The sequence below is a fragment of the Anser anser genome (assembly GCF_964211835.1).
Source record: "Anser anser genome assembly, chromosome: 2".
Taxonomy (NCBI): Eukaryota; Metazoa; Chordata; class Aves; order Anseriformes; family Anatidae; genus Anser; species Anser anser.
Genome location: NC_139721.1, coordinates 30,779,963 through 30,795,904, shown reverse-complemented (window position 1 = coordinate 30,795,904; position 15,942 = coordinate 30,779,963). Strand labels below are relative to the sequence as shown.

General features: G+C 41.9%; 1 long non-coding RNA gene across 1 annotated transcript; it reads right to left on the bottom strand.

Annotated features, from left to right (window-relative positions):
* Positions 1-8,260: 8,260 nt before the first annotated feature.
* On the bottom strand, positions 8,261-15,415 carry LOC310894997. Its single transcript, XR_014580341.1, has 3 exons — positions 14,516-15,415; positions 13,673-13,752; positions 8,261-8,781 (listed from the first exon to the last, which is right to left on the bottom strand). It is a non-coding gene; the product is annotated as an uncharacterized lncRNA (long non-coding RNA).
* Between the last annotated feature and the right edge of the window lie 527 nt (positions 15,416-15,942).

Here is a 15,942-nt window from a genome sequence, read left to right as displayed (position 1 = left end):
CAGGCAGGGCTTTTTTTCGGCATCGCGGCCACTCGAGGCAGCTGAGGGAGCCGCCAGCATCAGGCAGCCCCCGCGGGGGAGGCTGACGAGGCGCGGGCGGAGCCAGCAGCGCCCCCTCCCCGGCCGCTCAAAGGCAGCCCCTAGGGAGCGCGGGCGACCAGGGCGGGCGGACAGGGCGCGGCCCGTCAGAAGGGCGGGGCGCGGCAGTTCGGGCGGGCAGGCCGGGCACGGAGGGGCCCTCGCCGCTTTTTTGCAGCGGTCTTTCCCTTCGGTACTTGTAACCTGCCTGCGAGGAAGCTGGTCATGGTATCAACCAGGCAGAAAACCATGGCCTCCGCATCTCTTGCGGCCTGTCCAGCCGCAGTCGCCGATGTGGCTACTCAGACGGGGGGCTCCGGGAAACACGCAGCCATCCAGGTCTTGGGCTGCAGGGTGTGCCCGAGTCTTCTGTTGGTATCTGACAGCAGCAGTGAGGGGTATGCCTGTGGGAGGTGTGCCCAGGTTGAAGAGCTGCTCAGCCAGGTAGCGGAGCTTTGGGAGGAGGTGAGCAGGATCAGGAGCATCAGGGAGTCAGAGAGGAAAATTGACTGGTGGAGGTGTACTCTGCCCTCTCTGAGACAGACTCAAGAGCCTGCCGCAGCACAAATGTCTCCTGCTACACAGAAGACAAAAGTTCCCTCATCCTGCCAGGCAGTAGGAGGAGACCTAGGCCAAGGGGGGGAATGGAGGCAGGTTCCTGTTTGGGGTGGTAGGCGAGCCCCATCCCTGCCCACCTCACCTTCCCGTCTACCCTTATATAACAGATATGAGGGTCTAGAACACTACAGTCAGAACAACGAAGTAGACGAAAGCCCGTCCCACTTGGAAAGGATGCCTAAGGCAAGGCAACCTATCCCCCTCATTGCTACATCAACTGTCAAAAAAGAAGGAAGGGTTATTGTCATGGGGGACTCCCTTTTGCAAGGGACAGAGGGCCCAATATGCCGACCGGACCCAACCCACAGGGAAGTCGTGCTGCATGTGGGGAGGTGCATTTGAAGTGCTTCTACAGAAACGCACGCAGTATGAGAAATAAAATGGATGAGCTAGATGTCTTGGCCCAGTCCCGCAGCTACGACATCATCAGCATAAGCCAAACCTGGTGGGATGAGTCCTGTGGCTGGTGTGTTGCAATAGATGGTTACAGGCTCTTCAAGAGGGACAGGCAGGGTAGGCGAGGTGGCGGGGTGGCAATGTATGTGAAGCATGCGCTGGACTGTGCGGAAATCCAAGTTGGTGATGGCAAAGTTGAGAGCCTCTGGTAAGGATTAAGGGACAAACAAATAAAGGGGATGTTGTTGTGGGAGTCTATTACAGACCACACGGCCAGGACAACAACGCCGATGAATTTTTCTTTGCAGAACTAAGAGATGCCTCAAGATCAACTCCCCTTTTCCTAATGGGGGATTTCAACTTGCCAGACATCAACTGGGATCACCACACGGCTGACACGAGCAAGTCCAGGAGGTTCATAAATGTTGTGGTTTAACCCGGCTGGCAGCTAAACACCACACAGCCGTTCGCTCACCCTCCCCCCTCCCTCTCTGGGATGGGGGAGAGAAACGGGAAAGTGAAGCCGGTGAGTTGAGATAAAGACAGTTTATTAAGACAGGAATATAATAATAACAATAATAATAATAATATTGTTAATGATATTAGTATTAATAATAATAATGTGTAAGAAACAAGTGATGCACAATGCGATTGCTCACCACCTGCTGACCGATGCCCAGCCTATCCCCGAGCAGCCGGCCCCCCCACCCCGGCTAGCCACCCCTATATATTGTTTAGCATGACGTCAGATGGTATGGAATACCCCTTTGGCCAGTTTGGGTCAGCTGTCCTGGGTCTGTCCCCTCCCAGCTCCTGCTGCACCCCCAGCCTGCTCGCTGGCAGGACAGAGCGAGAAGCCGAAAAGTCCTTGGCCTGGTGTAAGCACTGCTCTGCAACAATTAAAACATCAGCATGTTATCAGCGCTCTTCTCATCCTAATCCAAAACATAGCACCCTACCAGCTACTATGAGGAAAAATTAACTCTGTCCTAACTGGAACCAGGACAATAAAGCACCTAGATGATAACTTCTTGGTGCAGGTGCTAAGGGAGCCAACTAGGAAGGGTGCCCTCCTAGATCTGTTGCTGGAGAACAGAGAGGGTCTTGTGGGAGACGTGGCAATTGATGGCCGTCTTGGTCATAGTGACCATGAAGTGGTTGAGTTTAGAATTTATGGTGACAGAAGGAAAACTGCCACCAAAACTTCAGCCCTGGATACGGGGAAAGCAGACTTCAGGCTGCTCAGGGAACTAGTCAGCAAGGTCCCCTGGGAAACTGCTTTTGAAGGCATTGGTGTCCATCAGTGCTGGTCAATCTTTAAGCACTGCCTCCTAAAAGCACAAGATCAGGCAATTCCAAAATATCAGAAGTCAGGCAAGTGGGGCAGAAGGCCAGCCTGGCTGACCAGGGAACTTCTACTGGAGCTTAGGTGAAAAAAGAAAGTGTACGGCTGCTGGAAGGAGGGTCAGGCGACAAGGAAGGAATACAGGGATGCTGTTCGTGTTTGTAGGGAGAAAATTCGTGTGGCCAAAGCCCAACTAGAGTTGAAGCTGGCCATGTCTGTGGGAGACAATAAAAAAGGGTTTTTCAGATATGTGAACAGAAAAAGGAGAACCAAAGAAAACATAGGTCTGCTACTAGATGGGGAAGGTCTCCTCACAGACAATGACATAGGCAAAGCAGAGACGTTTAATGCCTTCTTCGCCTCTGTCTTCAACACTGATGATGGACTTTGGGACCCAGGGTACCCTGAGCTGGAGGACCATGACGGTGGGAATGACAAACTCCCAGCCAACCCTGAACGTGTGCAGGATTTGCTGCTCCACCTGGATCCATACAAGTCCATGGGTCTGGATGGAATTCATTCCAGGGTGCTTAAAGAGCTGGCTGACGTCATTGCGGGACCTCTCTCAATTATTTTTCAACGATCTTGGGAATCTGGAGAGGTCCCATTGGACTGGAAGCTGGCAAATGTGGTGCCAATTTTCAAGAAGGGTAAAAAAGAAGACCCTAGCAATTACAGGCCTGTCAGCCTCATGTCAGTGCCTGGTAAAATTATGGAAAGGATGATCCTTGAAGTTACTGAAGCGCACCTGGGGGACAATGCAGTCGTTGATCCCAGCTGACATGGATTCATGAGGGGTAGGTCCTCCCTAACAAATTTGATTTCTTTTTATGATAAGATCACCCATCTAGTTGGTCAAGGGAAACCAGCTGATGTGATTTTTTTGTACTTCAGCAAAGCTTTTGACACGGTTTCCCATAGGATCCTATTGGACAAAATGTCCAGCACACAGCTAAACAAAACCATCATACAATGGGTGAGCAATTGGCTGATGAGCAGGGCTCAAAGGGTTGTGGTAAATGGGGCCACATCTGGCTGGTGGATGGTCACTAGTGGGGTCCCTCAAGGCTCCATTTTAGGGCCAGTCCTCTTCAGTGTTTTTATAAATGATTTGGATGTAGGACTAGAAGGTGTTTTGAGCAAATTTGCCGACGACACCAAACTTGGAGGAGTTGTGGACTCAGATGAGGGTGGAAAGGTCTTGCAGAGAGATCTGGACAGATTGGAGAGCTGGGCGAACACCAACCACATGAAGTTTAACAAAAGCAAGTGCCGGGTCCTGCACCTGGGACGGGGCAACCCTGGCTATACGTACAGACTGGGTGACGAGATGCTGGAGAGCAGCCCCGCAGAGAGGGATCTGGGGGTTGTGATTGACAGCAAATTGAATATGAGCCAGCAGTGTGCCCTGGCAGCCAGGAGGGCCAACCGTATCCTGGGGTGCATCAAATACGGCATTGCTAGTCGGTCGAGGGAAGTGATTGTCCCACTCTGCGCAGTGTGGCCTCACCTCGAGTACTGTGTGCAGTTCTGGGCACCACAGTCCAAAAAGGACATGAAACTGTTGGAGAGTGTCCAGAGGAGGGTGACGAAGATGGTGAAGGGCCTAGAGGGGAAGATGTATGAGGAGTGGCTGAGGTCACTGGGCCTGTTCAGCCTGGAGAAGAGGAGCCTGAGGGGGGACCTCATCGCAGTCTACAACTTCCTCGCGAGGGGGAGTGGAGAGGCAGGTGACCTATTCTCCCTTATCACCAGTGACAGGACCTGCGGGAACGGTGTGAAGCTGAGGCATGGGAAGTTTAGGCTGGACATCAGGAAGAGGTTCTTCACCGAGAGGGTGGTCGCACATTGGAACAGGCTCCCCAGTGAAGTAGTCACTGCACCAAACCTGTCTGAATTTAAGAAGCGATTGGACTGTGCACTTAGTCACATGGTCTAAACTTTGGGCAGACCTGTGTGATGCCATAAGTTGGACTAGATGATCCTTATGGGTCCCTTCCAACTCAGGATATTCTATGATTCTATGATTCTGTGATATGCCAGCATGGTACTTGACCAGAGCACCTTCACTAAAGTTGAAGTAGTTCACCTTCACATGGCTAGCAGTCTGTAATGGGGAAGATAAGGAAAATATAAAAATCTAATACTAAAATGTTTCCTAGAGATGGCAACACACCCTATTGATCAAGAATTATAGTACCTGCAGTACTGAAGATATTTGTTTGGTATCTGAGGAAGATCTCAAAGCACATTTTTACGTGGCAATCCTACATTTCATCTCCTTCAGAGATTTCTGTGAAGCTGAAGATCAGTGACCAGCTCCCACTGCAGTCATTGACAGACTAGCATGCAACCTTGAAATACCTGGAGAGGTCTCAATGGGCTCCAAGCAAAAGGATTAATTGGGATTTTCAGGATAAGTATCATTTTACCCTGATTAATTTCTGTAAATCCCTAAAGCGGGGCTACACTAAAGCCCACTTGAAGTCCAGGTGTACTTTGTATCAGAATATTACCAGGCCTTAGCTATTGTCTGTATGGCAACACATACAGTTTTACATAGCCACTTACATGGAACAGGAGTCACCTCATCACTCACTGATAGTCATCGCTTTAGAATGTCGTATGGCAATGTTGTCTAAAGATGCATCTGAGGCCAGTGCAAACAACATTAATTGAAGACAAAACTTTCCATGGGCCAAAGCACTTACAACCCAAATAAATAAGGTAATAAGAGGGGTGAGAAAGTTAATTTGATTAATATTGTCAAGTTCACATTAATTAACAAAGAAAGGACAGTAACCTATGTCTGAATATACACACAGTCCTCTAGGTGCTGTTGCCTGGTCCTGTTAGTCCACAGAGGATGTGAGTTGTTACAACATCTGAATTCCCACTTTCTGTTTGTTGGTACAAGCTCCTGCAACTCATGTCCTTAGTTAGGGAAGTTTCCTGGCTTAACCTGCTGCATACCAGCAACAGAGAATGTAATGATATCAAGTGTTCAGGAAATAAATGGATTAAATTTTTGCCTTAGTTCATGTGATGAGCCTTGGCAATTAAATCTTGAGCATAGTAGCTAAGTAAAATTCATTAGTTTTAAGCCACCAATACATTTACATTGACAGTTGTGCATAAACAGAGCTGATTTGCTAAGCTGTAGTAATTCTTTCTCTTCCAAATGGCTGTTCATAGCACTCTCACCTAACAAAAGCTTAACAACAAATATTAAAAAAAAATAATAATAATAATTAAATTTATTGGCAGTAACCTTTGACAGTAAGCTCATTCTCTGTTTTACTTGCTTATATGTCACATCCCTTCGGAACAAATACCCCAAATACCCATTGGTCAAACACACCAGATATGATATCTACCACTGGTGACCAGGATATGGATGCACTGTTCTTGTATTTAGCACCTGAGGTTGCAGTCAAGGTGTTGATCCTGCAGACAGCCAGAGGTACAGCAGAATAATAGTCAGGACAGGCGGGAGGCTGGAGACAGATTTGTGCCTGAAGCCACAGTCTTGAACTACGGCAGGACAGCCCCAGAGCAGTGGGTCAGCAATCTATCAAGGTGGGATTTGTCCCACATGGGAAACTGACTCGTCATCACCAGGATGCTGATAGTGAAATATTTCTCAGGTTGCCTGAAAAAAAATTAACAACTTGCAAGGCTTCACTGATGTATCAGGTCTTCTGTCTGCTTTTGTCCACTTTTGTCCTGTGTAAAGTTAACACTGGAGATGGAAAGACAGGAGAAAGCCCCCAAAATAAAGAGAATGTATAGTCAATCCTAAGGGAAGACCTGTACCTCAGGTAGGTAGAGAAAAATGTTGACTGTGAGGTATCCTAAGTTTCTTTCCCTGTGCTGACATGTAACTCACCCTTAACTTCCTGACACTTAAATTATACTTCTGAGGTCTTTTTCCCTTAAAAAGTAGAAACGGTAGCATTACTAGCTTGTTGTTATTTTTTTTAAGCTTTCCACAGTTTTTTAAACTTGGATACAGTCTCCAAACCAAGTCAGACATGAGCACAAACTTCAAGTACTCTCAGATTTAAAAAATTGCCAGCATACAATTGGACTCTTACTCCAAATTCAGAATTGCAAAATGAATGACCTGATTTTCTGAAGTTCTTACACACAGCAATTCCCACAGATATCAGCAAAAAACCTTAATTCAGAGTTTGACTTCAGTAGTTTGGAAATCAGGTCAGTTGTTCAGGTAGCTAAATATAGCTTTGTAAGAGTAGCGACAGCCTTTGTTTATTTTTGAAATGCTTAGATTCAGTGTTCTAAGCAGGTTATTGCTTCAGTTCATGCAAGAGTGTTTTGCAAAACTTAGGCCAGGATCCCAGTTTGGTAAGGAAACAAAGTCCAGAGGTATACAGAGACAGGGCTTCAGTCTTTTACACCAACTCATAGGTTCCTTGTCCACTTGTAGGAGGAATCTCCTACAACTTTTGCTCCAGTGACCCTGTAAATGACCCTGATAGTTTAACAACAGACTCTTCCCCAGCTGCTTCTTATTCCCCTTTTCAACTAATATTTCCTAAAACAGTGAATTAAGTAAATGGTAAATGGATGGCCAGATACAAGAAGCTCAGGCAAGTAGTACAGAGCCATAGTTACGTGTTAAAAAAAAAAAAAAAAGCACAAGTGATGTAGAAATGATTAATTACGTGGTTTCAACTGTTTATAATGGTATAATGTACATAAACATAACAATAAATGGGAAGTGGCCGATTTTTCTCTATTTGTCTTCAGTTTTCCTAAAAATGATGTATGTTTGTGCATGTGTCTAATTTGCTGCCAGAAAATAGAGAGATTAACAGAGGAACAACTTTCATGTATAACAGACCTGGAATCACTAAGGGAAAACCCTCTAGAGGGACAACTAGATGTGAATCCCCACATTTTCAGGATGTATCCACTGCATATGAAATGGCACTGAAACCATATTTATTTTTAGGGTTCATTTTTTTGTTGCTTTATGTATGCTCAGCACAATAGATCCAACTACATGAGAAGTGATTTCTTACCCTTCACCCATAGCTCTCAAGTGAAAGATTTCTCGTCTCCCTGCTTTCAGCCTGGTGAAACCACCCAGCTTTACCCCTTCAAAACCAAATTTTTGTGCTTCTACCACTAATCTCCTTTCCATTTTAATCAATGAAATTAATGTTGGCAGCCTGAACAGTTTAACAGTGATGACACTGATACCACTGAAATGACTCCAAAACAGCTTTTTTTTTTTTAAAAAAAAAAAAAACTTTCTCTGCACCTCAAGATATAAAGTAGGAAGGAAAAAAATATATAGTGAAGTTCTACATTTGTTTTTCCATTTACCTAAACCTTTCTTTGTAACAGTCTTCAAATTTTCCATCAGTTTAGAGGGGCTTCATCTCTAGCTAGGAGAATCCTGATTGCAGAGGGTAATTAGCATGACTGCCAACAGGTCAATAATCTGTTCCCTCCCCCATTCTTCCTGAAGTCAGCTTCTGTAAGATTTAGAATGCCTTTTAATGATCAGTTGAATATCCATAAATCTGTTGGTTTACTTCCTAGTATGCTCTACCAAGAAATGACATCCTGCAGCAAGTCAATTATTAGTACATGGAAATAGATCATTCCCCCACTGGCTAAAAGATGGCAAGCAACAATATCCTGGGTGACAAGTACAAGATGATGCTTAAGAACAGTTCCCATCTTTTGAGGAGGGAGGGGAGAAATCTACCCTTCTGTTTCTAACGGATCCATAAAAGCAGAAAGCAAATTTTGCTGTGTAACTACAATTACATGCACAGGAAACCGGAATCCAGGAGTTTCATTAATCTATTGAGAACTGAGAAACCCAGCATTCATTGTGGCCCAGTGAGGCAGACTGAACCCTTCAAAGCAGATTAGCACAACAGCAAATGACCAGTCTTTTCAGGTGCAAGAACAGGCAAAAGAGAAGAGAGCAATCATTTGTGCTGTCATGATGTTGATACATCATGACCCACAAGTCTTAACAGATAGGTGACTTTCCACAGTCCTAGGAGCAATTTATCCAGCCGTGCACTCTGGTCTGGAGAAGTCAGGAGGAACCTGCTGGGGCCAGCTGATTGTGCAAGGGATCCTGGACACTTCAAGGGGACAGCGGCACTGGGTGGTCTCTTCCCACCGCATCTTCATCCCGCTCAGCCCCAGACATGTGCAAGAGCCACAGCGGCGAGGTACCAAGAGCCATAGGTGCTTCGGGAAGATCTCAGCTGTCAGCAGCCAGCCAGGCACTTCCCCAGCCTCCTCTTTGCTCCCCACAAACACCTTCCCCAGGGCCAGCTGCCTCCCATGTGCTGCAAGGGGAAGGGAGAAAATGAATGCCCTTTTTGCTTTTGCCTTTCTATACACCTCTATTATTTTTGTATTGTTTAGACTCCTCGGATGGTTTTCCAAGTGACCAGAGCAGAGGCAGAAACATACAGGATGCTGACAGCAGGGATGTTGTCATGGTGACAGAGGGGGGAGCCCTGGTGTTTGGAAACTCGCAGGCAGGTAATTAAAGATGCCCAGAAGCCAGGCACAAGTGTTTGATACCGCCCTGATACCCAAAGGCAAATTTCAAATGAAGATGAAACCTTCTACCCTATGCTCATAATTAATGCCTCTAATTCTGCTCTTAGGCACAGGGATTTGCACAGCCTTTGCATTTAACTGAGGGAAAGTAATGCTTTTAACAGAATACTGAATCATCATTTTCCTGTGCATTTCGTTATCTGTGTTTCTGTAGTGACATTTTGTAACCAAAATAAAATGCTGAGCTAGCCAGATGACCCAGTAATTGGTGACATCAAGTTTATTTGGCAGCCATTGTTCACAGTGTTAATATTCTGAAAATGTACCTGTCTATGCACAAAGATCTCTTTGTCTGATTCATACTAAGGTTATTGATCATATGGTTGAAAAAAATACAGATAGACAGACAGATAGAAATTACCTCCTTTCTCGGAGAAATAAAAAAGTGGTCTTGCTCTTTCACATATCAAATATATATGGTTCAATGTGACAAATGAAATTTTAAACTTGCTTCCCTCAGTGTTAGTAAGCATATAATTATACACAGTTATTTTATTTGCATTCATTATGTCCACATTAGTATCCATGTGAACTCACAGAGACAGATTTGTTGCTACAGGCAGAGCCCTGTACACTGCATGATTTGGTGACTCTGCAGTTTATCCCTTACTGCAAAATGTGTTCCAGGTACTGGGCTGTAATCATGCACACGAGCAGTTCTAGCAATACCTTTTTAGTGCAAGGAAAAGACTGAGAAAGTGATTTGAATATTAACTGGAGCAGTCATGTCTTCCTGCACTAGCAAGCAAACTAAAACAATAGGAAAGAGAGATATGAGCAAAAGCATATATCTTAAAGTGCTGCTAACTCTAAAACCCTGAAACCAAGAAATGGTAAGTGTGGAGATGCCAGAAAATACTATAGCAATAGTAACACAAGATTAGATGCCCAGAGGTAAATATGAACCTTCATTTAAACATATATGAAGCACTTGCAAAATTGCCAAATTTCCAGCAATGATGCAGAATCTAAGGTTCTTGACAAAAAGAAAAAAAAAAAAAAAGAGAGAGAGAGAAAAAAAAGAGCATGATTTCTTAGCATATGTTTGCAGGAAATGTTATTGTAGCTAGTCCAATAAAATAAGATTTGTTTAAAAATTCTGAGGAATCAGACCATATCAATATTATTTTGAAACATTAGAAAGTATAACATTTTGAAGAACTAAGGTGCACAAATAATCTTAATTCTGCCCTTGATCACTACTGTATGAAAACTGTTTTTCTGCTGGCTATTTACAGCCACCTTCACTTTCAGTGAGGACATTCATTCAGCTTAACACCTGGCAACCCACCTTGTTTCTGGACCTACATTTCTGTATCACAGACTTTCAGGGGAAGAAGACAGTGGCAGATTCTTCAATAGCAGCAACAACACTTAATGAAGGGGTAGAGTCTTATTACTGATGTCATTTGTTGCCATAGCTTCCCATATTAAAGCCAAAGAAACCATTAGAGCATCTTTCTACCAGAGGCCAAAGATTCTCATTCAATTATACCCATTCTGAGTGCAATAATTTGAGTTTAGCAAAAGCATATCTTCCCAAAAGCCATCCACATTCAATTTGAATGTGTGTGCTGTTTTTCATTTCAATTTCTGAGGTTTTGACTTCCAGCCCCTGGTTCTTCTGCCCTTTTTCACCACACACACAACCCCTTGGATATTTTTGCCCCAGGAGGACATTTAGTCATCATAATCAAGTCCCTTCTTGATCTTTTTGATAACTGCTGTGTATCCTTGACAAGCACGTAGCCTGGAAACAAAAAAATGATTCTGGACAACTTAGTTCTGCAGCATCCCCTTTGCAGAGCATCCACCTTGCATCCCTATAATACAATTCTTTGCTCATAAGTTGACTCTCAAAATAAATAACAATCACTTCTGTCAAACAATGCTGCTTTCTTACCTCCCCATGCATGTCTATAATGCCTTTATAAGCATCAGGGTGATTTTTAATCCCTCGGGAGTAAAAATCTCTCCCTCCCTCTCTTTCTGTTTCTGACATGGAAGTAATTTTAAAGACTGGCAAACAGAAGCACAAAGAGGACAAAAGCTTACCCTGTATCTCATACCAGACAATGACAGAACCCTGTAACCTAAATCTCCAGCAATGCATTAGCAGCCCTAATTCTGCTGGTTACTTCACCCACTGATAATTGTCTTCACCACACACACAGATGCTCATAACTTCATAGGTGAAAATATATAAGAAATGTTTGGTCTCCATTTTTTTCATGAAACTTCTTTTTAATTCCACATATGGCATTTGCCGATTCAGAGAGTGAAAATCTACTAAATGGAATTTTCTGCTTTCATTTTTTGATAGAGAGTATACTTATGAAGGTGAGAAACCATCCTGAACTAAAAGTAATAGTGGTCTGTTCTGCTTAAAGTGTGTACCAAACAAAATATAAAAGAGAAACACCTAACTCTACCAGAAAAAAAAAAAAAAAAAGAGAGAAAAAATCAGATATAAAACATCAACAGTGATTCCTGTCTGCTGTATTCCAAACACACCAGTCTCTCAGACCAACAGAAGGGCAATTTCCTACCAACAAGGTATCGATCTCCACATTGTATACACAAGCATGTCCTGGAGGTGTCAGATGGTGGATTTATAAACTCTGTAAACATTGGGAGCACAGATGTGCATTTAGTGAATCTTTTAAGTATTACAAGAGGCAGTATTACTGTCTCATGTTGTGTTTGAAATAAGCAGTCTGTGTTTCAAAAGTTTAGTGATTTAATTATTGCAGAGTCTCAATGTAAACACGCAAGAGTAAGTCAACTGACTTGTGGTTAAATCAGGCAAAACTGATTCATGACACAGACATAACCTAATACACTGAAGAGTGTGAGAAATAAAGTTGTGTTCTTTTCAGTGGAAAATTCCACTAACCTTGCATATTCAAAGGCGCTTGTGCAGGCGTAACAGTGGCATAACAGTGGGGAGTATGTTAAACAGATAAGGGGGCAGTGGAAGGTCCCACTGTCCCAAAATAAGGAGGATAGCTAAAAGAAAACAAGACAAGCAGTGAAAAATTAGAGTAAAAATAAAAAATCGTGGGCCCTCCAGTCATGAGAGAGGAAGAAAAAAAAAAAAAAAGGAAAAGGAGAAATTGTACATATATGGTATGGAAGTAATAAGCGTCACATATTTTGTGAACCTCTAGTACTCAGTCAATGAGGAAACAGGGGAGGAATTAAGCGTTGGATAATAAGGAATATAGGTTAAGATACACTTTTGCTGTGTGTTCCTGCTTTCAGGATGCCCTCCATTGCAATCACGAATAAAAATGCTATTTCACTGAGATCCTCACCTGAGCCTGTGTTATTGGCTGCAGATTGTTTCTCACAAGAGCACACATCAAACTGAATTCTTGCTGCTTCAGAAAAAATAAATTATAATAATAAAGCAAGAACAGTGACATTCTACAGGCTATCAACTCATCACTTTCTATTCACTTTTTCAAAGTTAATGAAGATGTAATAGAAAACTGTGGGGTGGACAATTCTTAATAACTTAATAAGCATGGAATTCTTAATAACTGTTTAGCTGTTTACTATTAACAGTGATTTCCAAAGAATAAAGTGACTGACTCCTTAATAAACATGATGTGAATCTGTCAGAACAATAAGAGCTAACAGTGTTACAACATACCTAGGTTAGAGAAACCATTCATAATTTACCATCTGCAGCTGGTGTCTATCTCCCAGTGTTCTCATATAGGTCCCACTGAATGCACCTTCACAGTGGTCATGAATTTTTCCTGACATTGTAATACATTCATAATGATGATATGGCAACTTCAGTCCTGGATTGGAATTCAGTGGCCTAAATTTAAGTGCCTAGTGTCATTTAAGATGCCACTAGGTATTCAATACAACAAAAAGAAGATAGCAGAGGATGGTGAGTCCTGCAGTAGATCCATTGCCCCCTCAATTGGGTCCTGGGATTCCCTAAGGAGTCTAAAATATTATTGAAACATTGTATTACTGCATTCCTACTTAAAGATTATGTAATCCTTAAAGGTTGGACTGGATGATTTTAGAGGTCTTTTCCAACTTAAATGATCCTATGAAATTCTATGAAAATAAATTCTACTCCAGGCACAAACCTTCCTTAAGTGCTTCTGACCCAGGGACTAAATTTAACCTTCAAAATTATAACAGTGAACATGAAAACCAATTCATTATCACCACAGAGCAATATACTCGACATATGTTCTCTGCTCAAAATGATCTAGGAAAATAATTTTCTCTCATGTTCTGTTTTCTTTTTTATTTGCAGGCTAAGAGGACTATCTTGCATGGAGTGATCTTGGGCTCTCCCACAATCAAATTCCATAATGGAGACAAGCTTACATTGCTAGGATTATGAGAGCAACTCCCCTGTGATTCAAATTCCAAGCAAAGGTGCATCTATACAACAGCGCACAGTTCTGTGGGGGATGTATATGTATGTGCTCATGCTCGCCTGCCTGCAAGTATATGAGAAAGCTTAGGGAAGGTTTAAGGAACTCTCTTCCCCTCTGATTTCTTGGATCTTTTTATCGATTGCTGCCAGAATGCTCCAATTAAGATTCTGATCCCCCTACTTCGATTGAGCTGTACCTTATTAGTAGAGCAGTTCAATTTTCGCAGCACTCTGGTCCTTGGGGAAGAACAAGAACTGATCATTTTGCAGGTTCCTTCTGGTAGGGATATACAAAGAATGAAGAGGAAAAGCTTAGTGCCTCACTCACAGATGGATGGACATAAACCATCCTGTGCATTTTGCACTTACAGACAGTGTACTTGTCTAATCATATAAAGTGCATGTTTCTGCTTGTCAGATTTTAGTTTTGCTCATATATACAGGGAAGAAATGTCAGATGCATAGGAATTATTGTCAGACTTCTGTGGACTCCAAAGGTCTCAGAATATTACCTTCATAATGTCTACTCAATTTCTCTTGATTCTTTAAATATTCATTATTTACATAACCTCATCTAGCAGTTCCATGACTTTTTCCAAAATAAAACTAGTTTGCAAAACATCACGTGGGCACAAACCTTCCTGAATACCGCTACTATATTTAACTATGAACAGATGTTTGGTAAATCTTTACCTTTGTTTCAGTAACTGTTTTGCATCAATTTAAAGCCTACTAAAGGCTAAAAGCATTTCCAAGAATTTAAACCATGAATGGATTTACTAGTGATTTCCCTTGCCACCCATCGAATTATAGATTTTCTTTCTATGCATATTGCTAGATATTAGTCACTAAATAGATTAAAAGCTTTTCAGACCTGACATTACTATCTCAAAAGGTCAAATAAACCTAAAGACAGGTAGGTCTGAGTAAGGGAATCTGAACAGATGACAGCTTTGGTTAAAGACTCAAATATTGTATAACTATTCAGAAATAGTGGGTAAATGGTTATTATCCGTACAGATAAGACACATCTTACTTACACACATTCAGAATGAAACAGCAGGAGGTAACAGCAGTCTGAAAGAACAGGTCTTATGCCAGGAATAGTATACAGAAGCAGGGCACAGTGTGGATAATGAAGCTGCAGCTGATAGCACTCAGGATCTGGAGCACCCACTCTCCAGTAGCAGTGGAATGTTGTCCTTTGTTATGTAGGTGTTTTCATTTGCTTTATTTTCCCTCAGAGTTGTTGATCTCAAAACTCTAGGAGTTCAACTTACTTTTAAAAACAACATTGGAGATAATAAATAGAAATATCATCTCCTTAGTAAGAATTCTGATGAAAGAAAAATATAGGAGTTTATAATTGTACCAAAACTGCCATGGTTTTATGTGTTTTACTACCCTCAGAGTTAACAAATATATATATATATCAACTATTCTCTTAGGTATTACCAGACTGTTTTAAAAAACGCAGTTAATGCCAGTAGAACACAGAACTTCTTATGGTTTGGAATTTATTGTGCTTCCATTATTTTTCAAACTTGGAATCAAATTTTAATCAGTCTTATAATAATATATTTCTTCAATCACAAAGAGCAGAAAAGATCGCAATAATTTCTTTTGAAAGTTCACCTTGTATATATATATAAAATGTGTGTTAAAGAAGCTCTAATCTCCTTTAGCAGATAATGTATTCAGAAAAAGGCATTATTCTAGAAAAATGTATATAACTATTTTCATCACACCTTGAAAATGTATCAGTTCTTCTGGCTCACTTATGCACCACAATAAAAAATAATAGAATCTTGGAGACTGTCAAATCTTAGATTAATAATAAATGAACATCAAATGATAAACAGAAGCTTTCACTCTTATATTGCTGAAGATTACTGCAAGATAAATACTAACAGGAAACTGAGCAATTTTAAACATACAGATTAATGGATATATTATTTACAGCAGGCAAATGTATCTAAAATTCACACTAAACTAAAAGGATCGGGCATACGTTGAAAAATTAATGTGCTTTGGAATATGGTATATTTATATGCAAATATATATATATATTAATAGAAATTACATTTCAAGTTCTAGTTGCACAGATGTCCAGAGCATTCAGAGTTATGGTAAAGTGCACAAATACAACTTCTGATTTCTTGATGCTGCTGATGTAAAGAGATGTATGCTGAGGGGAAAGGGAAAAGTGGTGAATGTGTGACAAAGGTTGCAGCAGGAATAGTGCAATTATGTAAAACACTTTTCTCTTTCCAGGAAATGGGTTAATTTCTAGTTTATTCCTCTTCTTTCCAGTGGATTTTAATAACAGGACATGGGTGATAGTAGATTCAGCCAAGTGGTGGATTGACACAAGGTAAGTAAGAAACTCTGCTACCAGCATGGTACAGAGCTGGAGCAGAAAATAGGAACACCACCCTGCCATGGCGTTAGATGATTAGGTAGAAGA